We start from the raw sequence: 22,236 nt of genomic DNA on the forward strand, positions 1-22,236 counted from the left end.
CAAAATTCCTTTGTGTGGGAGATAGAACATTTCCTCACTTGTAACTCTGTGAGTGTAATTTATCTAGCTCAATGTCCATGCTCAAGACAATACATTGGACGAACTAAGAGGGCCTTGAGAGTGAGGATATCCGAGCATATTTCCAACATTAGGAAGGGATATGAAAAACACTCACTCTCAAGGCACTTTAAAGAAGCACACGGACAAGACCCTAAAGGTTTGTCTTTTGTGGCTCTGGAAAAAATTGAGAAACATTGGAGAGGGGGAAACCACATTGAGCAGATGTCAAGAGCAGAATCCAAGCAAATTTATAATTTTGGAAGTTTATTACCAGCTGGGCTTAATGCAGAATTAGAAATCTTTGGCTTTTTATAGACAGGGTGGTGTGCCCCTCACTCAATTTGGGATCACATGTTAGCCCTTTACAGGCTCTGTGATCCCTTCTTGGTGATGGGCCCACCTCCCCGCTACTACACTTTATCACTCCTACTATGAATTTTATAACAAATTTTATAATGTATTAGAAATAGAAGATAAAGAGGACGATGCCCCTTTTTATTGTATATATGTATCCCTTCTTATTAACTTGTATTATGTTTTAACATTTTTTATGTTTTTAATGAGTATTACACACTGTACCAATACTTTGCTTTGGGGTATCTTGATATATTAAGATGTAGCGGTTCAAATGCAACAAAAAACGCACATGCGATTTCAAAACCGCACAAGAAACGCACTGGAACCGCACCCTATAAAAATGAGATTCCAATCCAGTTTTTGTGGACTACCTGGAGGGATATAAAAAGGAGGATGTACCAACAGGGATATAGCTACTGAGGAAGAGGACTGAAGTCCTCGAAACGCGTTTAGCGTTATATCCCTGAACACTGCAATAGTTGGGACATGAACGACAAAATTTGAATCATCTTTTCAGAAGTGGAGCGCTCCATTCGATATTTTCAAAACAACACCGCTCGTAGGTACATTGAAACATAGTTTCTAACTCCCGCGATACCTCTGAGACAACACGTGACCAACATCAGAGAGCGAGGACGCCGAAAGCGAGCGGTGCAACAAGCGGACGATTCTGACTGCTGAAGACTCCCTTGAGAAGGGTAAGCGACATCCCTTTACAGGCAAAAACATCATAAGCCATAATATAAGGACTGTTACATTCAATTGTAAAAGGCAACAGCACCCTCCTAGTATTTTGATACAAAAAGCTACTGCTGTCTTTGGATTGAGGATTTCAAATCTATAGCGGACATTGAACCGACGCCATAGCGTCCCACATTTAAAGACACAAGCTCCCAAATACAAGAGACTTGGATATTAACTACTATTAAGTTAAAAAAGATTGTGATTCTCATTGTGCAACAGTATTATAGATTTTAACTGTGTTTTATCATATTTTATACAATTTTTAGGGGTTTGAACGTTTTTTAATTTATAGTGTGTATATTAATACATGTATTGTTGTTTTCGTTCCATTGTGAACTAGGACTAATAAAATAGTTGTTTGATGTGAACCACATAGTGAGTGCCAGCCGTACTTTTCCCAATGTTGAACATGTTGTAGTTTTATTCCAGCAGCCTCTCGTCGTGCGCTGCTGTGCCTCCGCCGGAACTCCGCCCCCGCCCCCATTATAGTCAATGGGAACGGAGCCGCAGGATGGATCTGAAAGGCTGTTCACCCGACAGAACAGCCTGCCAGAGGTCCGTGCCGCTAGTGCAGTGGCGTCGCCAGGGGGGGGCCAGAGGGGGCCACGGCCCCCCCTACATCATGCTCGGCCCCCCCATGTGCCCCCCCAACTAAAATGCGCCCCCCCCCCCCAAAGTGAGCCGCCGCCGGGCACAGGGAGATGAGCGCTTCCATTGCGCTCATCTCCTTACTACTGCCTGTGCCAGCGGCGGTGCAGTGGAGGGAGAGGCGTGTCCCTTCCCCTTGCTCTGATAGGCTGCCGGCACTAGGCCGGCAGCCTATCAGAGGCCGGTGCAGGCGGCGCGATGACGTCATCGCGCTGCCTGAGCCATACAGACCAGAAGAGGCCTGCATCGCATCGCTGCCACTGAGGTAAGTATATGTGTTCTTTTTTTTTTTTTTTTTTTCTTACAATAGTGATGCTGAAGGGGTGGGGGACTTAATAATGCCACATGATGGGGGGGACTTAATAATGCCACATGATGGGGGGGACTTAATAATGCCACATGATGGGGGGGGACTTAATAATGCCACATGATGGGGGGGACTTAATAATGCCACATGATGGGGGGGACTTAATAATGCCACATGATGGGGGGGACTTAATAATGCCACATGACGGAGGGGGGACTTAATAATGCCACATGATGGGGGGGACTTAATAATGCCACATGATGGGGGGGACTTAATAATGCCACATGATGGGGGGGACTTAATAATGGCACATGATGGGGGGGACTTAATAATGCCACATGATGGGGGGGACTTAATAATGCCACATGATGGGGGGGACTTAATAATGCCACATGACGGAGGGGGGACTTAATAATGGCACATGACGGAGGGGGGACTTAATAATGGCACATGATGGGGGGGACTTAATAATGCCACATGATGGGGGGGGACTTAATAATGCCACATGATGGGGGGGACTTAATAATGCCACATGATGGGGGGGACTTAATAATGCCACATGATGGGGGGGACTTAATAATGCCACATGATGGGGGGGACTTAATAATGGCACATGATGGGGGGGGACTTAATAATGCCACATGATCGGGGGGACTTAATAATGGCACATGATCGGGGGGACTTAATAATGGCACATGACGGAGGGGGGACTTAATAATGGCACATGATGGGGGGGGACTTAATAATGGCACATGATGGGGGGGACTTAATAATGGCACATGATGGGGGGACTTAATAATGCCACATGATGGGGGGGCTTAATAATGCCACATGATGGGGGGGACTTAATAATGGCACATGATAGGGGGGGACTTAATAATGGCACATGATCGGGGGGACTTAATAATGCCACATGATCGGGGGGACTTAATAATGCCACATGATCGGGGGGACTTAATAATGGCACATGACGGAGGGGGGACTTAATAATGGCACATGATGGGGGGGACTTAATAATGGCACATGATGGGGGGGGGACTTAATAATTGCACATGATAGGGGGGACTTAATAATGGCACATGATTACTGGCACGTAATGGTGGGCTTATTACTGACACGTAATGGGGGGCGACTTAATAATGGCACATGATTACTGGCACGTAATGGGGGGCTTATTACTGACACGTAATGGGGGGCTTATTACTGGCACATGATGGGGGGGCTTATTACTGGCACATGATGGGGGGCTTATTACTGGCACGTAATGGGGGGCTTATTACTGGCACGTAATGGGGGGCTTATTACTGGCACATTATTGGTGGGCACTATAGGGGCATCTACTGAGGCAACACAAAGAAGGGGTGTTTTATATGGGGGGCTCTGTACAGTAGCATTTTATACTGGGACACATTATGGTGGGTACTATGGGGAAGGGGGGAGAGGAGTACTATGGAGTCATCTACGGGGGCACTAAGAAGGGGTAATTTATACTTGCAAAATTATGGGGGACACTGAGGGCATCTACTGGGGCATTTTATACTGGTACATTATGGGGGGCACTAGGAGGAAGGGGGAGAGGAGCACTATGGGGGCATTTACTGGGGGCACTATATAGGGGTATTTTATACTGGCACATTATGGGGGACATTAGCTCAACTGGGGGCATAAAGGGGTATTTTTTGCATTGTCACATTATAAGGAGAATTATTTCTACTGGGGGGCATAATGGTGGGCTTTATTACTCCCCCATGGTATGACCCCCTAGTAGCAGCACCGGCCTCTCCCTGCTCTGCTGTCCCTCTGCCTCTTCTCCAAATCCTTATTATGAAATCTTTCTCATTAGGATAAAACACATCAGCTCTGCCGAGCCCCTGGCCAAAGTGTGGAAGTGGCGTCCGAGATCCCCAAGGGCCAAGTAACTGTAAGTGTTCATGTGAAATATGTTTATGTTATAGACATATAGCCTACACTGTGCCCCACAATATACAGTATACCGCTACACTGTGCCCCACAATATACAGTATACCGCTACACTGTGCCACACAATATACAGTATACCGCTACACTGTGCCACACAATATACAGTATACCGCTACACTGTGCCCCACAATATACAGTATACCGCTACACTGTGCCGCACTATATACAGTATACCTCTACACTGTGCCCCACAATATACAGTATACCGCTACACTGTGCCCCACAATATACAGTATACCTCTACACTGTGCCACACAATATACAGTATACCTCTACACTGTGCCCCATGATATACAATATACCTCTACACTGTGCCCCACGATATACAGTATACCGCTACACTGTGCCCCACGATATACAGTATACCGCTACACTGTGCCCCACAATATACAGTATACCTCTACACTGTGCCACACAATATACAGTATACCTCTACACTGTGCCTCACGATATACAATATACCGCTACACTGTGCCACACAGTATACAGTATACCTCTACACTGTGCCACACAATATACAGTATACCTCTACACTGTGCCACACAATATACAGTATACCGCTACACTGTGGAGTCTGTTCTATAAGCACCCTTGTTCTGTGGCGGCGGACAGAAAATAATCTGGAAGTGCCTCTCCCGAGACCAGGCTCTGGATCTGCCACTGGTCTGGACCGCTCACAGGAGTGTACATTTCTTCTAAACTGTAATCCGTATCCTCTGACCTGCAGAAATGAGCGCTTGCTCGATAACAACTAACAGGCAGTACCTGTAGGCTGTAGCCTGGCCCTGTTACCGAAGCTAGCCGAGTGGTGTAAGGTTAAGGTACTAGTAGAGATGAGCGGCTGCTGAATCCTGATTTAAAGTTAAAGTTACTCCAGGATATGGATTACGGTTTAGAAATGTCAACTGTACACTCCTGTGAGAGGCGGGGAGGGGGATCTGTGGATGACACTGTTATGGAGGGGGAAATGGGGATGACACTGTCATGGGGTGGATCTGTGGATGACACATATAGCATAAGATGCTATATACGGTATGTGGCATCCACAGATCCCCCCCATAGCAGTGTCATCCACAGATCCCCCTCTCTATAAAAGTGTCATCCACAGACAGCTGGACTTTTCTTCCCTGTTGCGGTTTTAGGTATCGCAGCATTTCGAAGCGTACTTGTGTAAATGTATCGTTGTTATAGCTGCCCCCCCCTACTTTTGTCCTGGCCCCCAGTGTGCCCCCCCCAAATTTTGAAAGCTAGAGACTCCACTGCGCTAGTGTGAAAGTAGCAATCTGTGAGGCCAAGTAACAAGCTTGACCGATTACTCCCAAAAACAAATGGCAAAATATACTGATCCCCTAGGGGACAAAGGGGTAAAACTTAACATTTAATATGTATTTCTAAAATACATAAGCGCTAGCACGGAGAGCCTCTAATACAAACAAACAAAAGACAGCCCATTAAGGCCTAGACAAACAAATGATGAATGGTAAAAAAAATGATATAGCATAAAAGGAACGTTCTCACCTATAAATGCTGTAGACTTGGATGGTAGACTCTCTTTCGTGTTGCAAATATCAAGCGGTAGACAGTGTTGATATGTTACCATACCGGATCGGTGCCAGCGTGTAGACCTCAGCATAGACAGGAATCGGGAGCAAAAAGACCCAAAATCACCCTACTGGAGGGGCAGGGGCTAGAACGCCCTACCTGTCTATACAAGGTACTTGCCCCGCGCCTGTTATGGTCCGTTTGTTTGGGGACGCGGCGCACTTGTGGTACTGCGCTCCGGGGCCGGCCTGGACTGATCATGTGACTTCTGCCAAGTGATTTGCGACGTCATCACCTGGCGTCGCAGGCCTTGGGGCGCGATGCCGTGACACGTCGACCCACTTCCTTGCGTTCCACCGGTCACGTGACTTCCTCTTTTCGGCGTTACGAGACCGGAAGTAGGGCGGATAGGGAATTCTGGCACGCGGCTCTGTACATTTAAAAAGCGCTGACAGGTAGGTACTCCCTGCTGACAGCCAATTTGGATAGCACTTATCCTGGGTCACACCTGGACTCTAGCAGGCCTCACCCACTGGTGCACCTGTACTCAAGCTAATTGTTTTTTTTTCTGGTCTCTTTAGGTGGTTTGAGTTCTACTGACCAGCCCCCTTTTTTCTTTTGGAATACTTTTATACCAGCCTTAACCACCATTAGCTTATATTTACAATCCCCCCCCCCCTCTTATTTTTGCTATGTAATGCAAGCTCCATCTATTGCTTGTTAATGCTTTTGTACATCTCCCCTGATGAGTTCGCGGAATGAAACGTGACACGTCGGGAGTTTACCTGAATAAGGTTTACTAGGGATTCCGCCCGGACACAGGGATAGGTATCCGGACGGGGACGCTCCTTGCAGGGCAAGTACCTCGTATAGACAGGTAGGGCGTTATAGCCCCTGCCCCTCCAGTAGGGCAATTTAGGGTCTTTTTGCTCCCGATTCCTGTCTATGCTGAGGTCTACATGCTGGCAACGATCCGGTATGGTAACATATCAACACTGTCTACCACTTGATATTTGCAACACGAAAGAGACTCTACCATCCAAGTCTACAGCATTTATGGGTGAGAACGTTCCTCTTATGTTATATCATTTTTGTTATCATTCAGCGTTTGTTTGTCTAGGCCTTAATGGGCTGTCTTTTGTCTGTTTGTATTAGAGGCTCTCCTTGCTAGCGCTTATCTATTTTAGAAATACATATTAAATGTTAAGTTTTACCCCTTTGTCCCCTAGGGGATCAGTATATTTAGTGTGAAAGTAGCCTTACCGTATGTGAGGCCACTGAACTTGCATTTTTATTGGTCATGTAAAATGCTAAGAGAAGTATGTGTTCATGTTTCAGTGGAAATATTTTCCACAGTCATTATACTGCAGGCGTCTCTGTATTTAATCATTTTAAGTCTGAAAAAAAAAACAGGTGTTGTATTTTGTTCCACAATGGCTGACAGATGTTTCCATGCACTTTTCAAAAGTGACTTAAAAACCACTGGTTCAATGTGTCCTCCTCACGCGGACCTGTCTATCCAGTCAATAGTCCATATCTCATCTTCAATTATTACAGACATTAACTTTAATGAGTTTTACAAGAGCACAAAAGACACAATAAAATATTGATGAGAGAGAAACATTGTCCTAGCATGGTGGGAACAATACTTGTACAGTATCTAAACAGGAACAGGTGACTTTAATTTTTTCATCGTGAACAAGCCCTTTCTTTTAGAAGAACTTCCCTACTGCCTGCAGGATGACAAGGTTTGACAGCAGTTCAACCTGACAACCTAGAAGCTGACCATGCAGCTGCTATAGGGTCCGTGGAGATAGACATTCCTAGACCAGGATGGCTGAATCTTTCATTTTGATCAGTCTTGAGGACCCATGCAGATTCACAGGTCCTACAATGTTAGAAAACACGGGTATGGGTAATTACATTAAATGGGCAATTACAATAAATGGGCTGTTTGGCAAACAAAAATATTTACTCCTGTTGTGATGCTTCCAGGTGTTCTGCAGGTCTATACTTCCTAGCACTTATTGAAACAACAAGAATGATTGCTAAGCCAATCATAGACAACAGCAGTTACCTACCTCAGCCAGTGAGTGGTCATTTCCTGCAAGTTAACAGGCACCAGGAAGTAAAGACTGGTGGGAGACCAGGAAACCCTGAAACAGGAGTGATGTATAGGGATAAGCAAATTTGATGTTTGCAAGTTCAGTTTTGGTGTTCGGGTTCTGGTTGAATTTCATTATGAATTTCGTTATCACAGATTATAACGGAATTTTATGACAGAATGCATCACAGAAGCCTTTAAGAGGCATTCCGTTTTGCATTCCTTCATAATGGAAGTCTATGGGAAGCATAACGGAACCACTATTCATAGGTGTGGATCCACTGTGCCAATCATTGGATTTGATTTTAGGCTAAGAATGTTATCCTGGCAGTCCCCTGGTATTTACCCTCTAATCCCTATACAGGAATCTGAGCTTCGCTGTAGGAGAGCCACCAGGCCGCTACGTCCTGGATTAGTTTCTATGTGGTTGGCAGTTGACCCACAAAGCTCAGAGATACCGAGGTGGAGCATTGAGGGATGAAGCTAAACTATAGTCAAGGACAAGTAGAGGTCACGGCACGAACAGTACAGGCAATCTGAAGAATAGTCTGATGTCAGGGCAGGCTTCAAAGAGTCTATATGGTAATCAGAAACAGGTCTAGCCAGGCAGTGGAGAATCACAGTCAGGAACTGGGCAGAAATTGGTACACAGGAAGACAAACAGAACACCACACCTTTGCAGGAACTAGCATGTGTAACAGCGACTGCTGTACGCCCCTGTTCTCCTGCTTACCGCCGCGGTCCTGGGTGCCGTATTCAGCGGTGATCTGCTGCCTGTGCTTTCACATTCACCACTGCAGTCCTGGGCTCTGTCCTTGCAGGTACTGTTTGTTTTTGGGATCCGCACCACAGTTTCCTTTCAGCCCTGGCCGAAGCATGCTTGCTGCTTCTTCCCTGCAGCACTAACTTAAGGCCGGCGTGCATCGCCTGCTGTGCTTTATGGATTAGATCATGTGACATTTTTGAGCAATCATATCCTTCCTACATGTATATAAGTGGCTCAGCCCCCTTCCCAGATTCCTGAGTGTCAAGGTCCTTGTGTCCTGCAAAGGTTGTTGATTTCTCTGCTGTGTTCCTGTGTACCTGACCCGTGCTTGTGTTTCTGGACTCGGCTACCTGTTTGATGCCTGCCTGCTTGCCTTGACTCTCCTGTTGCCAATCCGGACTGCCTGACCTGTACTTTGCTGCCTTCCCTGACCTGTTGCTTGTTTGACTTCGCCTCTGCCTCGTCCTTCTGTCCTGCACTCCTGGTTATGACTTGGCCTGCTGACTACATCTGTACCTCTGGTACCTTTCTCAGGTACTTCCTGGTCCGCCTGGACCAGCTGCCTTGTGTGCCAATCCTCCTCACGAGGTAGCAACCTGGTGTTCCTTTCGGGAAAACCTATCCCCACCATCAGGGGTACTGTAATCAACAAGGGGTTCACTTAGACAATGCCCTTAGAGGAGGTAGGAGGTGTGGCACAAGTGGGTTCACACACGCTGGTTCATGACAGCAAGCTAGAATACCATATTTCTCATGCACCTTCCCACCTTAAATACCCATAAGTAGCTATGGTTGGGGAAGAATTAGGGTGCGGGCTGGTCTGGACCGCTAGGACAGCGGGAGCAGCAGGGTAAATAGAGCACTGTCAACATAACAGGGTAATTCAATTATTTAGGGTAGATAACAGATCCTATTTCTTAATTGGAAGTTAAATTGAACTCATACCTTAATATAGTCCTAACAATAATCTATTTCTTGGAATGTCAGAAAATGCATGAGTGATATCAAAGTTACACATTACCATCTCTAAAATTAACTAAAGACACCATCACATTTAAAACCATGGTCAAAGCACACATCCGGAACTATTACTGTCTCCAACAACATGGTAATGCCAGGCTTTTGAACTACAAGATTCTTCCAGAAAAAAACATGGTACATATATCTATGGTAACCAGATCAAGCTCTAACATATTAGAAACATTATCAAAGCCCTCGATAGCTGGAACATGATGAGGAACTATTATTTTTGGTTCATGGTCATTAAACTTTGCAGATCTCAATGTGAATTATTTTAATGATAACGTTGTACTGTGAAAGCAGAACATATTGTAAAAGAGTCCACATAAACGCTGATAAATGGAAAAGTGGAACATATTGAGAAACTCACAGATCCTTGTACACCCAAATAATTTGTTTGTCGACAGACAACCAATTACATGGACTATAATCATATACACAAGGTGACTCATTCATAGGTGATAACAGAAGGAGATGAAACATAACCTTCAGGAATCATTAACTAGTGCCATGCTGCTTTCACCCACTACACATTGACATTCAGCCAACCCAGCAGCCCTTTTCTGTTTTCATCGTAAAATTTATTGAAAACGTAAAAATATTACGCACACACACACTCTGCGCAAAGGTGTTAGGCAGGCTTAGGCCAAAATGCTACAAAGTAAGAATGCTTTCAGAAATAGAAGTGTTAATAGTAGTGTTGATCGAGCATGCTCAGCCGAACACCAGATCGGCTCGAGCATCGCGATATCGTGGTGTTCGGCCGAATACTGCATGTGCTCGAGCGCGATGCTCGAGCCTCCTCCCCGGAAGTTTGTTGGCTGCTACGCAGCCAATAATTGTGCGGGTAAGTACTGCCCTCACTGTAATGCCGTAGCCATGTTGGTTAGTTTCATTACAGTGATTGGCTGGCCGGAACGCGTCATTGGGTGCTATAAAGCACCCGATGACACGTGATTCGGCCAGTATTAGTCAGGGAGTGCTGTGCTGTAGAAGGGACAGATAGTGTAGGGAATTGAATTTTTTTGTTAGGCAGGGTTGGTGTTAGAGACCAAAAAGTCCTTTTAAGTACTATTGTTTTATCTGCCAGCAATATACTGTATATTTTTAGCACAACCTGTGCTAAATAGTTAGCAATAGTTAGGCCGCTGCAGACAGCAACATTATCTGCACTACATCTCCTGTGTAACGTGTGCGCATCCTAAAAATATCTGTGACATCCAGAGTACTTTTTCCGTAGACTGTGTCTGCTGCGGACAGTGACATAACCTGCGCTACATCTCCTGTATAACATTTGCGCATCCTAAAAATATGTGTGACATCCAGTGTAATTTTTCCATAGACGCTGCAGACAGCAACATTATCTGCACTACATCTCCTGTTTAACGTGTGTGCATACTAAAGATATCTATGACATCCAGTGTACTTTTTCTGTAGACGCTGCGGACAGCGACATTATCTGCACTACATCTCCTTTTTAACGTGTGCGCATACTAATAATATCTGTGACATCCAGTGTACTTCCTCCGTAGACGGTGTCCGCTACGGACAGTTACATTACCTGCGCTGCATCTACTGTATAATGTTTGCGATTCCCAAATAGCTGTGATATTCCCTGTAATTTTTGACCGCAGCGATATTACGTGCACTACATCTCCTGTATAACTTTTGCACATCATAAATATCGGTGACATTCAGTAAAAAAAAAAATTCCGCTGGTGACAGCGACATTACCTGCGCTACATATGCTGTTTAACGTTTGCGCATCCTAAATATCAGTGACATTCAGTTTAATTTATTTGCGCATACACTTACAAAACCTGTGCTAGTGTACGTGTGACAAACTTGCAAGCATATATACCATTTAATATGCTGAAGGCGAACAGTAAGGGAAGGGCAAGTGCCCGTGCTGCTGATGGTGCACGTAGAGGCCGTAGCCCTGTGCCCGGTGAAATTGTGCCTGCTGCCAGAGCACAAGAAACAGACTCATCCACTATACCTAGCTTCATGTCTCAGTTTGGAGGGTGGCGTAGGACACCACTCTCGAAGTCATACCAGTGTGACCAGGTGGTCGGTTGGATTGTAGCAGATAATGCTTCCAGTCGGTTAAGCACCACCCTGTCTTCCACAAAGTCCAGTCTCCTTAGCCGAGAGTCTGGTCAGCAGACTCCTCACCCTGATCCTCCTTCCTCCCACCATGGAGAGTCTTGCCAAACGAGTGATCCCACATTCGGATATTAAGTATTCATTATACCGCCACACGGTATTGTATGTATGGCAGTATAAGGTCACACCCAAATTAAGGCAGAATTTATATGTGAACTGGGTATCTTAAAACATAACATTTACTAAATCAATTAAAATAGGTATAACACCATTGGTGAGAGACAACAAATATACTTACAACTCCACTAGCTATAAATCACAAAATAGTGAAATAAATGGGTGGGTCTTACCACGTCATGTGGGAGGATCCACGTCTAGTGGAGATAGGTCCTTGTGAATATTGCAGAAGGACACTGGTGACCAAAGTGCTTGTGTCTGGCAGCATAGATTGAACTCCTAGTATTCCCTGGTAGTAGGTTCCCTACCTGTAAGAGGGCTAGGGGCTGATCTTATCACCTGCCTATCAGACACAGAGCACCCGCCCCGACAGGGGTGACCCCATATGGAACCTTTCCCTCTGTATGGGCCTAATACTGCACTTTATCCTGTTTACAAAGCCCTACATGTCATGTTTCATTCTTATTGCCAGAAATCATCAGGGGACTTCACAGAATATTCAGGGTTAACTGAAAAGAAAATTACAGAAATACACAGAGTGTTGGTCACTTATACTCCTGAGTTTTAGATGTTAAATAGCAGAATACTCAGATTGTCTACTTACTAGAATCGAAGGATGTTTACCGCCATATTCTTTAAATGGATAGTAGGTAGGTCATATCCATGCTGAATTAAGGGAAGTGTCCCATATCAGCCTGTGTCTCACCTCAAGTAGTGGTGATTTGGGAGAGCAACTGTTACTAGTCACTCCCCCTCTATATACCCCAGAAACGGTTGGTTACACCCCCTAATCACCTGCCTCACCTGTCCATGGTGGCGCGAGTGCCTTTCCCTGCCTGAGGAACGCACGCCGCCCACTAGACCGGAAGTAGGGATCATGTGGTGCGGGCTTACCGGAAGTGAGGTAGGGGCCTGCATCTAAGCGTCGCCCACCGCTCAGAAACGCCACGGCACATATACACAGGACCTGTAGGTGCTGAAAATGATGTCTTAACAGCTGATAGATGAATGCTGAGTCGCTTAAATGGATTTCATTTGACAGGATAGCCAAATACATTTAGAGGCACCGGTCAGTTGGCACATACAGAAGAAGATACAAAGAGGCATATCATTCAATACTTTCTAGGGGGCGTATCATCGAAGTCACTATAAGGAGGAGGTGTCATAGGTGAAAAAGTCGCCACTTACATGTGGTTAACCGACAGCTGCTTATTTAATCTTAAGAGGGGGCCTTATAGAACAGGATGGCTGTCACTGCTGCCACTTGCATGTGGCGTTATACCTATTTTAATTGATTTAGTAAACCTTATGTTTTAAGATACCCAGTTCCCATATAAATTCTGCCACATTTGGATATTCCAAGGAGCTCTTTTCATTGTCATTCCTTGATTTGGGCCTCTCGCAAAGCCCGCTTGAAGAGGGACATGAGGAGATCGTGTGCACCGATGCCCAAACTCTTGAACATCCACAGTCACAAGAAGATGACGGTGGGGAATGGCAATTAGTGTTTCATGAGGTGGATGATGATGGTGATAATGATGAGACTCAGTTGCCAATAAGTCAAGGCAATTAGTGTCTCAAGAGGTTGATGATGAGGATGAGACACCTCTTGTGGAACATGGTCATGGTATTTTGTATTGCATTTTAATGTATGTTGTCATATTATCTCCTGTGTACCAGGCCTGTTAGGGGTGTAGTGGAGCTAGGGAACCCCCCTAGAATATATAGTTAGGCCCAGACAGGAAAGAGTCAGTCCAGTCTAGTCCAGGAGGCTAAGTAGTGCAGTCTAGCCTGCCTGAAGTGCTGAGCAAGTGAAGCTCAGAAGTTAGTCCAGGAGAAGAAGTTGCCTCCTGTAGATATCTAGCACCTTGAAAAGTACAGAGCAGAGCCACTTTTATCCAGCCAAGTAGAAAGCTGAAGGGCAGAAGGATATTTACAGCAAGAGGATTTATACCAGAGGAAGGTTTCCCTACCCAAGGATAAAGCCAGCTATAGGGCACACGGGCCTTGGAGAAAGCCAGACAGGATCTGAAGAAAGTACAACCTGATCTGTGAGTGTTATTCCCTTTGAGTATCTTGCAAGAACTTTGCCTGCCATTTATGTGAAGCCTGCCTGTTATCAAAGTCCCTGCATGTGGAACTAACTGAAGCCTGTATATAGTTAAACTGTTCAGTAAAAAGGAGTTCTGGTTCACTACAACTGTGTGTATCACAATTATTCTTACAATAAATCGGTGTGCCACCGTTACCGGCACTGGCGTCATGAACTATAAGGGATCTTGCCACCGGCACACTAAACCTACAACACCTCACCTACCACCATGCCTGGTCTCTTTACCCAGAGAGTGCCCCAGAGGATCTATGTGCCAGCCTCTCCATCACTGCTGTATGCCTGCCCAGGGTATATTAAAAACTGTGAGTACCAATAGCAACCCTTGGTCTGTTAACTGTCCCCTTTGACCTCACAATCACTCACCCTGCAGGACTGGCGTATTGCAGACACAGTTGTCAATAAGTGAGGTTGTTGTCAGGTCAACAAGTCAGGAGGATGATCAGAGTGAGGAAGTGGAAGAGGAGGTGGTGGACGATGAAACCTGGGAAGACAGCAGTACAGAGGGGGAGGGATCCACAGCACTGCAACAGGCTGGAAGAGGCAGTGAGGTGTCAAAAGGAAGAAGGCGTGCCACACCAAACAGGCCCGCAACTGTTCCCCGGAGCATCCCCTTGCGACAATCTCCCTTGCCAAGGGGTAGGTGTTCCACAGTCTTGCGCTTTTTTGAGGAAAGTGCAGACGATAAAAGAATTGTCATTTGCAGCCTGTGCTGTACCAAAATGAGCAGGGGCGTGAACACTAGCAACCTCACCACCACCAGCATGATCCGCCACATGGCATCAAAGCAACCTAATAGGTGGGCCGAACGTGGGTCACACCACTGCCTCCTCTTCCCCTGTGTTACGTGCTGGCCAATCCCCTGTCCAAGACGCAGGCCCGGATGCCTCCCGCCCTGCACCTGGACCTTCGCAAGCACTATAATCTAGCTCATCTACTTCTGTGTCCCAGCGCAGCATACAGATGTCCATACCCCAGGCTTTTGAACGAAAGCGCAAATACCCAGCCACCCACCCACCCACAGGCCATAGCACTAAATGCGCACCTTTCCAAATTGCTGGCCCTGGAGATGATGCCATTTAGGCTTGTGGACACTGAGGCTTTCCGCAGCCTGATGACGGTGGTGGTCCCTCGTTACTTAGTTCCCAGCCACTAATACACCTAACCCCTGACGAAGCCGCATTGCGGCGAAACATGTCGGGTGGGGTCTAGTGTTAGGCGCAATTTGATTTTAGGCAGCTGGTAGTGCTTCAATAGGTGCATGAAAAAGTGTATAGAGAGATAGGAACACGAGTAATATACTCTAGATACTCCTGGATGTGTGTGAATGTTGTGGCATTAGTGGCAGTGAGAAGTGATACGCAGGGTTGTGTGAAAAGGAGATAGGTTTATACAGTTGTGACCTGGGCCCAGGTCCAAGTGTTTCCCAAATAGGTATACATCTCCGTCCTGTGTATCCAAACTGCACACTCTGAATTACAATCATCCACCATCCTCCATCCTCTCCCTCTTCTCCCCTCAATTGTTACATTGTTAAGGGAAATAGTATCAAATAGCAACCTAGTTTATCCAGCACTATCACCTGATAGTTTTAAGTGTGTGGGCATTTGGTTCATCTACAACCATGTTTTAAGTGATCTAATAAAGTTATATCTTTTAATCTCTATAAGTAGTACCCATACAGGGATTTTCGGTCCACTGACCGGTGGTTTGTTTTAGTTCCCAGCCGCCACTATTTTTCACGGTGTGCCATACCCGCCTTACACCAGCATGTGTCCCGTAACATCACCCGTGCCCTGACCAACGCAGTTATTGGAAAGGTCCACTTAACGACTGACACATGGACAAGTGCTTGTGACCAGGGACACTACATTTCCCTGATGGCCCACTGGGTGACTTTTGTGGAGGCCGGGAGCGAGTCGTACCCTGGGATAACACATATGCTACCGATGCCAAGGATTTCCGCCACCACCTACATTAGTGGCTGTGACCCCCTCTTCTCCTCCTCCACTTCCACCTCTGAATTCTCATCTTGCAGCACCAGTCAGCCATCAGTCAGTAGCTGGAAGCAGTGTAGCACTGCAGTGGAGAAGCGGCAACAGGCGGTGCTGAAACTAATATGTTTAGGTGACAAACAGCACACCGCCGCAGAGCTTTGGCAGGGTATAAGAGACCAGACTGAGCTGTGGCTCTCGCCACTCAACCTACAACCAGGCATGGTTGTGTCTGATAATGGCTGTAATTTGGTGGCGGCTTTGGAGCTCTGCAAGCTCACACACATACCATGCCTAGCCCACGTGTTCAACTTAGTGGTTCAGCTGTTTCTCAAAACCTATTTGTCTGAGATACTGGTGAAGGTGTTGGAAAACCATTACATAAGTCCCGCTATGGTAGTGAGTAGCATCACCTGACACAGTAAGAAGCCCATTAGTCACGCTTACACTGTGATACATTAGCACAGTATGAGGAAAAATATCCAAATAGGAAGCTAATGGAATGCATGGGCAGATCTGTGAAAAGGGAGGAATTCACAGACTAGTCACCACTTAGGAATACATCTACTATGGTGGTTACTAAACTTTGGAGGGTTTTTTAACAGCATTTACAGTCCAGGGAATAGCTTTTTTTTTCCACTGAAACATCCCATTAAATCAATGTCCATGCAGACCATTTGGAACTCCATAGCATAAACATGTCACTCTTAGGCTAGTATCACACTAGTGCTAAAATGTTCTGGTAGGCTGGTCAGGCAGAGCCTGCCAAAGTTCATCATATCCAGAATAGCCAGATACTACCTTTCCTGCCTGAGCCCAATAGCTAGAATGGGGTCCAGCCTATTTCTGGCATTAGTGCCGGGACTCGGCCGGACAAAAAACACTGGTTGCAGGGGTATATACAGGTGAAACTCGAAAGATTTGAATATGGTGCAAAGTTAATTTATTTCAGTAATGCAACTTAAAAGGTGAAACTAACAGATGAGACTCATTACATGCAGAGCGAGATATTTCAAGTCTTTATTAGTTATAATTTGGATGATTATGGCTTACAGCTTATGAAACCCCAAAGTCACAATTTTGAGGTCCCCTTTGCTCAGGGGGTATGGATTAGTTAGTTGACTAGAGTGTGACACTTTGAGCCTAGAATATTGAGCCTTTTCACAAAATTATAATTTTAAGCTGCATTAATGCAATTCGTTTTAATTTGCATTACTGAAATAAATAAACTTTTGCACGATATTCAGATTTTTCGAGTTTCACCTGTATATCCAGCCGAATCTCAGCACTAATCCTGAGAACTGGCCAGTTCCCCGTGGGGTCCCATTATAGTCAATGAAGCCTGGCTGTTCCTCTTCCAAATAAGCCTCCCAGGACGTCTTAGCGCTAGTGTGAAACTAGCCTTACGCTAATAAAGACATATTAAGAAATGAATACGTTCAAAAAGTTGGAACGAAAAACAAGATAAAATGTGAATGTTCATTTTTTGAATAGCAAAATGTGATGAAGATATAAAAAAGCTAAATGCTCAAGCACCCATCACACAAAAAATTCCAGTTGCATGGATCTGAATGTAAAAATCTAGTTTTTATGATCTGTCAACATTGTAATTAACGCTGTGAATATTAACTCAGGCCTACGCCCGGTGAGATCACCTACAGTGCCAGACTTGTTACATGCAGGTATGTACAGTATAGGTGAAGAATAGGGAATGGGAAGTCACTGTGCGTCTGACCTATAATGTACTGCATGTAATACAATCTGGTAATGTCGATATTAAAGAAACTCTGCAAGTCAGCTCCATCTTCAACTACAATTGATGGAACGATTCTTGGATCTGTCCATATAACAGGGACTGTAGATCAAAGTTTGTGATGTAAACCACATTTCCTGTCACAGTATGCATGGGTGTACATACAATAGGGGCGGCTCATACAGAAGGGGGTAACGAACCCTCTGCACTCTGATCCTGGAGTCATACTCTCTTCTATTTGCCCCCTACCTCTTACTAACAGATATTTAGTAGGCTAGTAAGACGGAGGAGACGGATGCCAGTATGACAGCAGGATGAGACGGTGCATGCTTTCTTTGAAGTCTGACTGTTACCATGGAAACGCATTGTTCTGAATTGAAGCTGAAGGTACAAATGGCTAAAGATCTATATATACTGAATAAAGAAGGACGTATGTATGTTACGCGATCATTCAAAAACACAACCATCGATTTCAACGAAACTTGGTATACACATCTCTTGCTACCTGGAAACAAATCTTGTGGGGGTCACAGCTCTCTAGAACATACCGTTCCTGAGATATTCCCAAAAAATACAAATACATGGCACATCACATGACCTACATTAGCCAATAGAAGCCTGCAGGTCTTTCTCTTCATATCCCAACTGCCATACACACGGTCACATGTCTCTTATCAGCCAATAGAATCTCGCAGGTCCGGCCCCCTAAACTGTGACCTCCACAGCACTCCACTCCCATAACAGTGTCATCCACAGCGCCCTGCCCGTTTAAAGCTGACCTGCAGCAGTGAAGAAAAATGGCTGGGTTGTTATGGAAACCTGGTATAAAACTGTGTGCATGTGGAGACTAAGGTAGGGTGGCCATTCAGTCCACCCTCAAAAGACGGACTTAAAAACCTTGACCCTCCCACCCTGCAGCCCACAGGGATTAAAAAAATGAAGGTAAAAATCAACTTCTGTCAGCTGCAGGGGTGGGAGGGAGGGTGGCTTTCTCCCTTCAGCTCACGCTCAGACATCACAGTGCTGCTGTCTTAGAGTGAGCTGTTCAAAAGAACACCCCTGTGTCTGTCCACGGCCTGCGCCGGATGGAGGACAGGGAGTCTGAAAGCCGGACTGTCCAGCCTAAAACCGGACCTCTGGCCACCCTAGGGGCAGGCTGCTGTGAAGGTCACAGTTAAGGGGACGGTCTGCTATGGAGGTCAGTGTAGAGGGGCAGATTGCTGTAGAGGCCACTGTTAAGTGGACGGGGTATTGTGGAAATCACTGTTAAGGAGATGGGGTACTGTGGCGGTCACTAATGAAGGGGCAGCCGCTGTGGAGCTCACTGTTAAAGGGGCAGGCTGCTGTGGAGGTCACTGTTAAGGGGGCGGGATAATGTCTAGGTAACTGTTGAAGGAGCAGGCTGCTGAGGAGGTCACTGATAAGGGGGCAGGCACTGTGGAGGTCACAGTTAAGGGGACAGTCCGCTATGGAGGTCAGTGTTAAGGAGCGGGGTGCTGTAGAGGTCACTCTTATGGGGGATACTGTCAATATCTTTTAACCACACATACAAACATGAAATGAAATAGATGAAATATATCCATGCAAAGCCGGGTCCTTCTGCTAGTATTTAATAAATACATTTTAAAAAGTTGCTTCATTTTTCATGCACTAGAGCAGTGGTGGCGAACATATGGCACGGGTGCCAGAGGTGGCACTCAGAGCCCTCTCTGTGGGCACCCGCACCTTTGAAAAAGTCTGTGGTGTACCAATATGAAAAGCACAGGCAGCGCATTAAATGTAGGCAGACTATAATTGCTAAATAATGTAGTACATGGAAGATATACTATATTGGTATTCAGGTTATATTGCAGTGTTGGCACTGTGCAATAAAAAAGTGGGTTTTGGGTTGCAGTTCGGGCCTCTAAATGGTTCTCCATCACTGCCCTAGACTAGAGCAATAGAAAAGGCATGTGGTTTGGTGCTTGGTGACAAACGTGGTGCCAACAAGCCACCCTGGCTTGGGTAGGGTCTTTAGATACAGGGCTAGCGCAGAAAGTCAATGACTGGCTTCAGTGGTGATGTGGCCTCAAGCAACATGTCACAGCTGAAGCCAGTCATTGGCTGGAGTGGTCTAAGTGACCATGTCCAGGCACTGCTGAATGTAAACAGTGCCAGGACCAGAAGATGGAGGCAGCATGGAGGATCGGAGTGGAGCAAGTAAATATAAATCTTCTATTTCCGGGGCAGGCTGTGGGCACTTGCTTGAAAATTCTAAAATAATGGAACAAAATGACAGGCACACTACCATCTGGAAGAGCCTTGCACATCTATCATATATTTCCAGATGGTAGTGTGTCTGTCATTTTGTTCCATTATTTTTGAATATTACAGTTGGCAGTGGGTAGGCCTAGGACAGTGCACATAATTCCAGAAATTAAGAGGGGTGAGCCACTATACTATTATAAATGTTTTCTGATACTTGCTTTAAAATCAATATTACTGGAAAACCCCTTTAAACAGTGCCTAACCCTTTACACAAAGACTGGAGGATGCAGCACCGCTTCTCAGAGATGTGCACCTTTTGCTAGCATCGGCTCTGCTCTGTCTTTGCAGCATGCAAAGTATGGATCCTATATATTTTCTATGGATCCATACTTTGCATGGAGCAAATGCAGAGCAGAGCCGATGCATGTGGAAAGTGCAGATTACTCCGAGAAGTGCTGCTGTACCCTCCATGCTGACGTAAAGGTTTGGGTAAAGATTTAACTATGGCCATGTATCTAACATATGCTCATGCCTTTCCTGCATTCAGCACAATGATGGATTTGATACACTTTTTGTAGGTCAATTTTGTCAATGCTCCACCATTCCAGCACTGCTGCTCCAGTGGTCCCCCCAGGTCTCTGCTCACTTTCCTGCAGTGATGACCTACCATACATGCACGTTACCGCAGCAGCCGTGGTCTTGTGCCGCATGCACATGCATCACTGCTCAGGACAATGATTGGCTGCAGTGGTTACATGTATGTAAGGCATGTCATCATTGCAGGGAGTTAAAATACTGGTTGGAGTAAGCAGAGGCACAAGACAGGTGAGAAAGAGGTCCTGTTTTTTTTGTTTGTTTGTTTTTTTAACTTCTCAACATTACCGCTCATAGCTCAATTTTTTCAATCCCAAACAACCACTTTAATGCTTCATTGAGTATGAATGCAGAAATTCAGACATGTTATGTAGCTAAATGTAAATGCATGACCGCAATGCTAGTTCAAGCAAAGTACAAGTCTTCTTATTGCCTGTGGCTAATTATCTGTGTGTTCATGGTTTTGCCAAGTGACGACTAATTTGTGGAAATGCTTACTATGATATGTATCATGCTTTCATCATTTGTTTCAGATACAACTCATTGACCCAATTTAAGAAGGTCCAGATGCTTTCCATAGTGGTGGGGCCCTTACAGCCCTGGTCATAAGCATACTGTACAACAGATCAGTAATTATACTAATATAGTAAGCACTGTGTTGGATTTGCACTGTGGACATGTCCTTCTTACAATATCCAATTATAACTGAGTTTCGGGGGGCTCACAGCCACCCAAAGCATCCATAAACATGGTGCACAGTCCAATTGTATCATGTTTTTGGCAGAAGAAGTGCTATGTGCAATGATAACTGTCCAAAAACTTGGTGTGTGTTGTGGTTTTATCATGGTTTTTGCCACAACAAACGGGACCTACAGAAGAACCTTCACATGGTCACATGACCTCTGCAGGTCCTCAATCTAAAGAGATAAATGAGGTGGAAGAGTTGAGTGTTTGCTGCATACAGTAAGTGTATGGGGTCTGTATTTAGAGGATCTGTATCTGTATTTAAATGATCTATTTAAGGACTCTGCCATGGGTCTTTATGTAGAAAGTCTGGGCTCTGAGTTAGTTTATGTGTTCTTCCCTGGGTCTGCAGTTAGAGGATTTGGGAGTATGTAGTTATTCATGGGTCTAAGTCTATACTTAGAGGAACTGGTTTGGGGTTTGTATTTATTTAGGGGATCTGGGTGGGCGCCTGTTTTGTGGCCTGTATTTTTTTAGGGGAGACTGGTCTGGAGGAGTGAGGCATGCATTACTGGGGAGCCACTGCTAATGTGCTGGTGAAGTGAGGGACCTTCCCCAGTGCCCTGGAAACACCATCATCAGTATTATCTTTCAGAAGCAGACTTCCTGGAACTTGTGGTCCCTCACAGACCTTGGCTGGTTTGGGAATAGAAGGGCTAAATCCTTGAATTGCAACATCAACAACCTTTGTGTGTGATCGATTATGGCCCTTAAGCAGCCTGGGGAAGACAGCAAGAGGGGAAAGGAAGATAGAGGATGGCAGTGGCAAGCCAAAGCATGGTAGGAGTAGATAGGTAAGAGACAGAACAGCAAGTAGGAGGCTGCTCAGGGGGCTAGAGAGACAGAAGGTAGCAATAGGAAAAGGAAGCCACTTTGGTGGTCTAGAGGTCCTCTGAGGATTTGGTATGTCAATTCAGCAGAGCTCAGAAGGGACTGAACTGAGTCTGTATTTAGAGGGTCTGGTATGGGGGTCTATATTTCTT

The 22,236-nt window shown here is 45.5% G+C and overlaps 1 protein-coding gene across 8 annotated transcripts in view; it reads right to left on the reverse strand.

Moving 5' to 3' along the window:
* MCF2 (MCF.2 cell line derived transforming sequence) overlaps positions 1 to 22,236 on the reverse strand; it is a 199,525-nt gene that overhangs the window by 172,826 nt on the left and 4,463 nt on the right. Inside the window, exon 1 of one of the 8 annotated variants that reach the window (XM_044268791.1) lies at positions 8,476 to 8,586. The exons of the other annotated variants lie outside the window; for them this stretch is intronic. The gene's annotated coding sequence lies outside the window, so the exon portion shown is untranslated. Of the gene's footprint in view, positions 1 to 8,475; positions 8,587 to 22,236 lie in introns of those variants that run through there. 8 annotated transcript variants of the gene reach the window in all.

This window comes from Bufo gargarizans, chromosome 9 (genome assembly GCF_014858855.1).
Source record: "Bufo gargarizans isolate SCDJY-AF-19 chromosome 9, ASM1485885v1, whole genome shotgun sequence".
In the NCBI taxonomy this organism is placed as follows: Eukaryota; Metazoa; Chordata; class Amphibia; order Anura; family Bufonidae; genus Bufo; species Bufo gargarizans.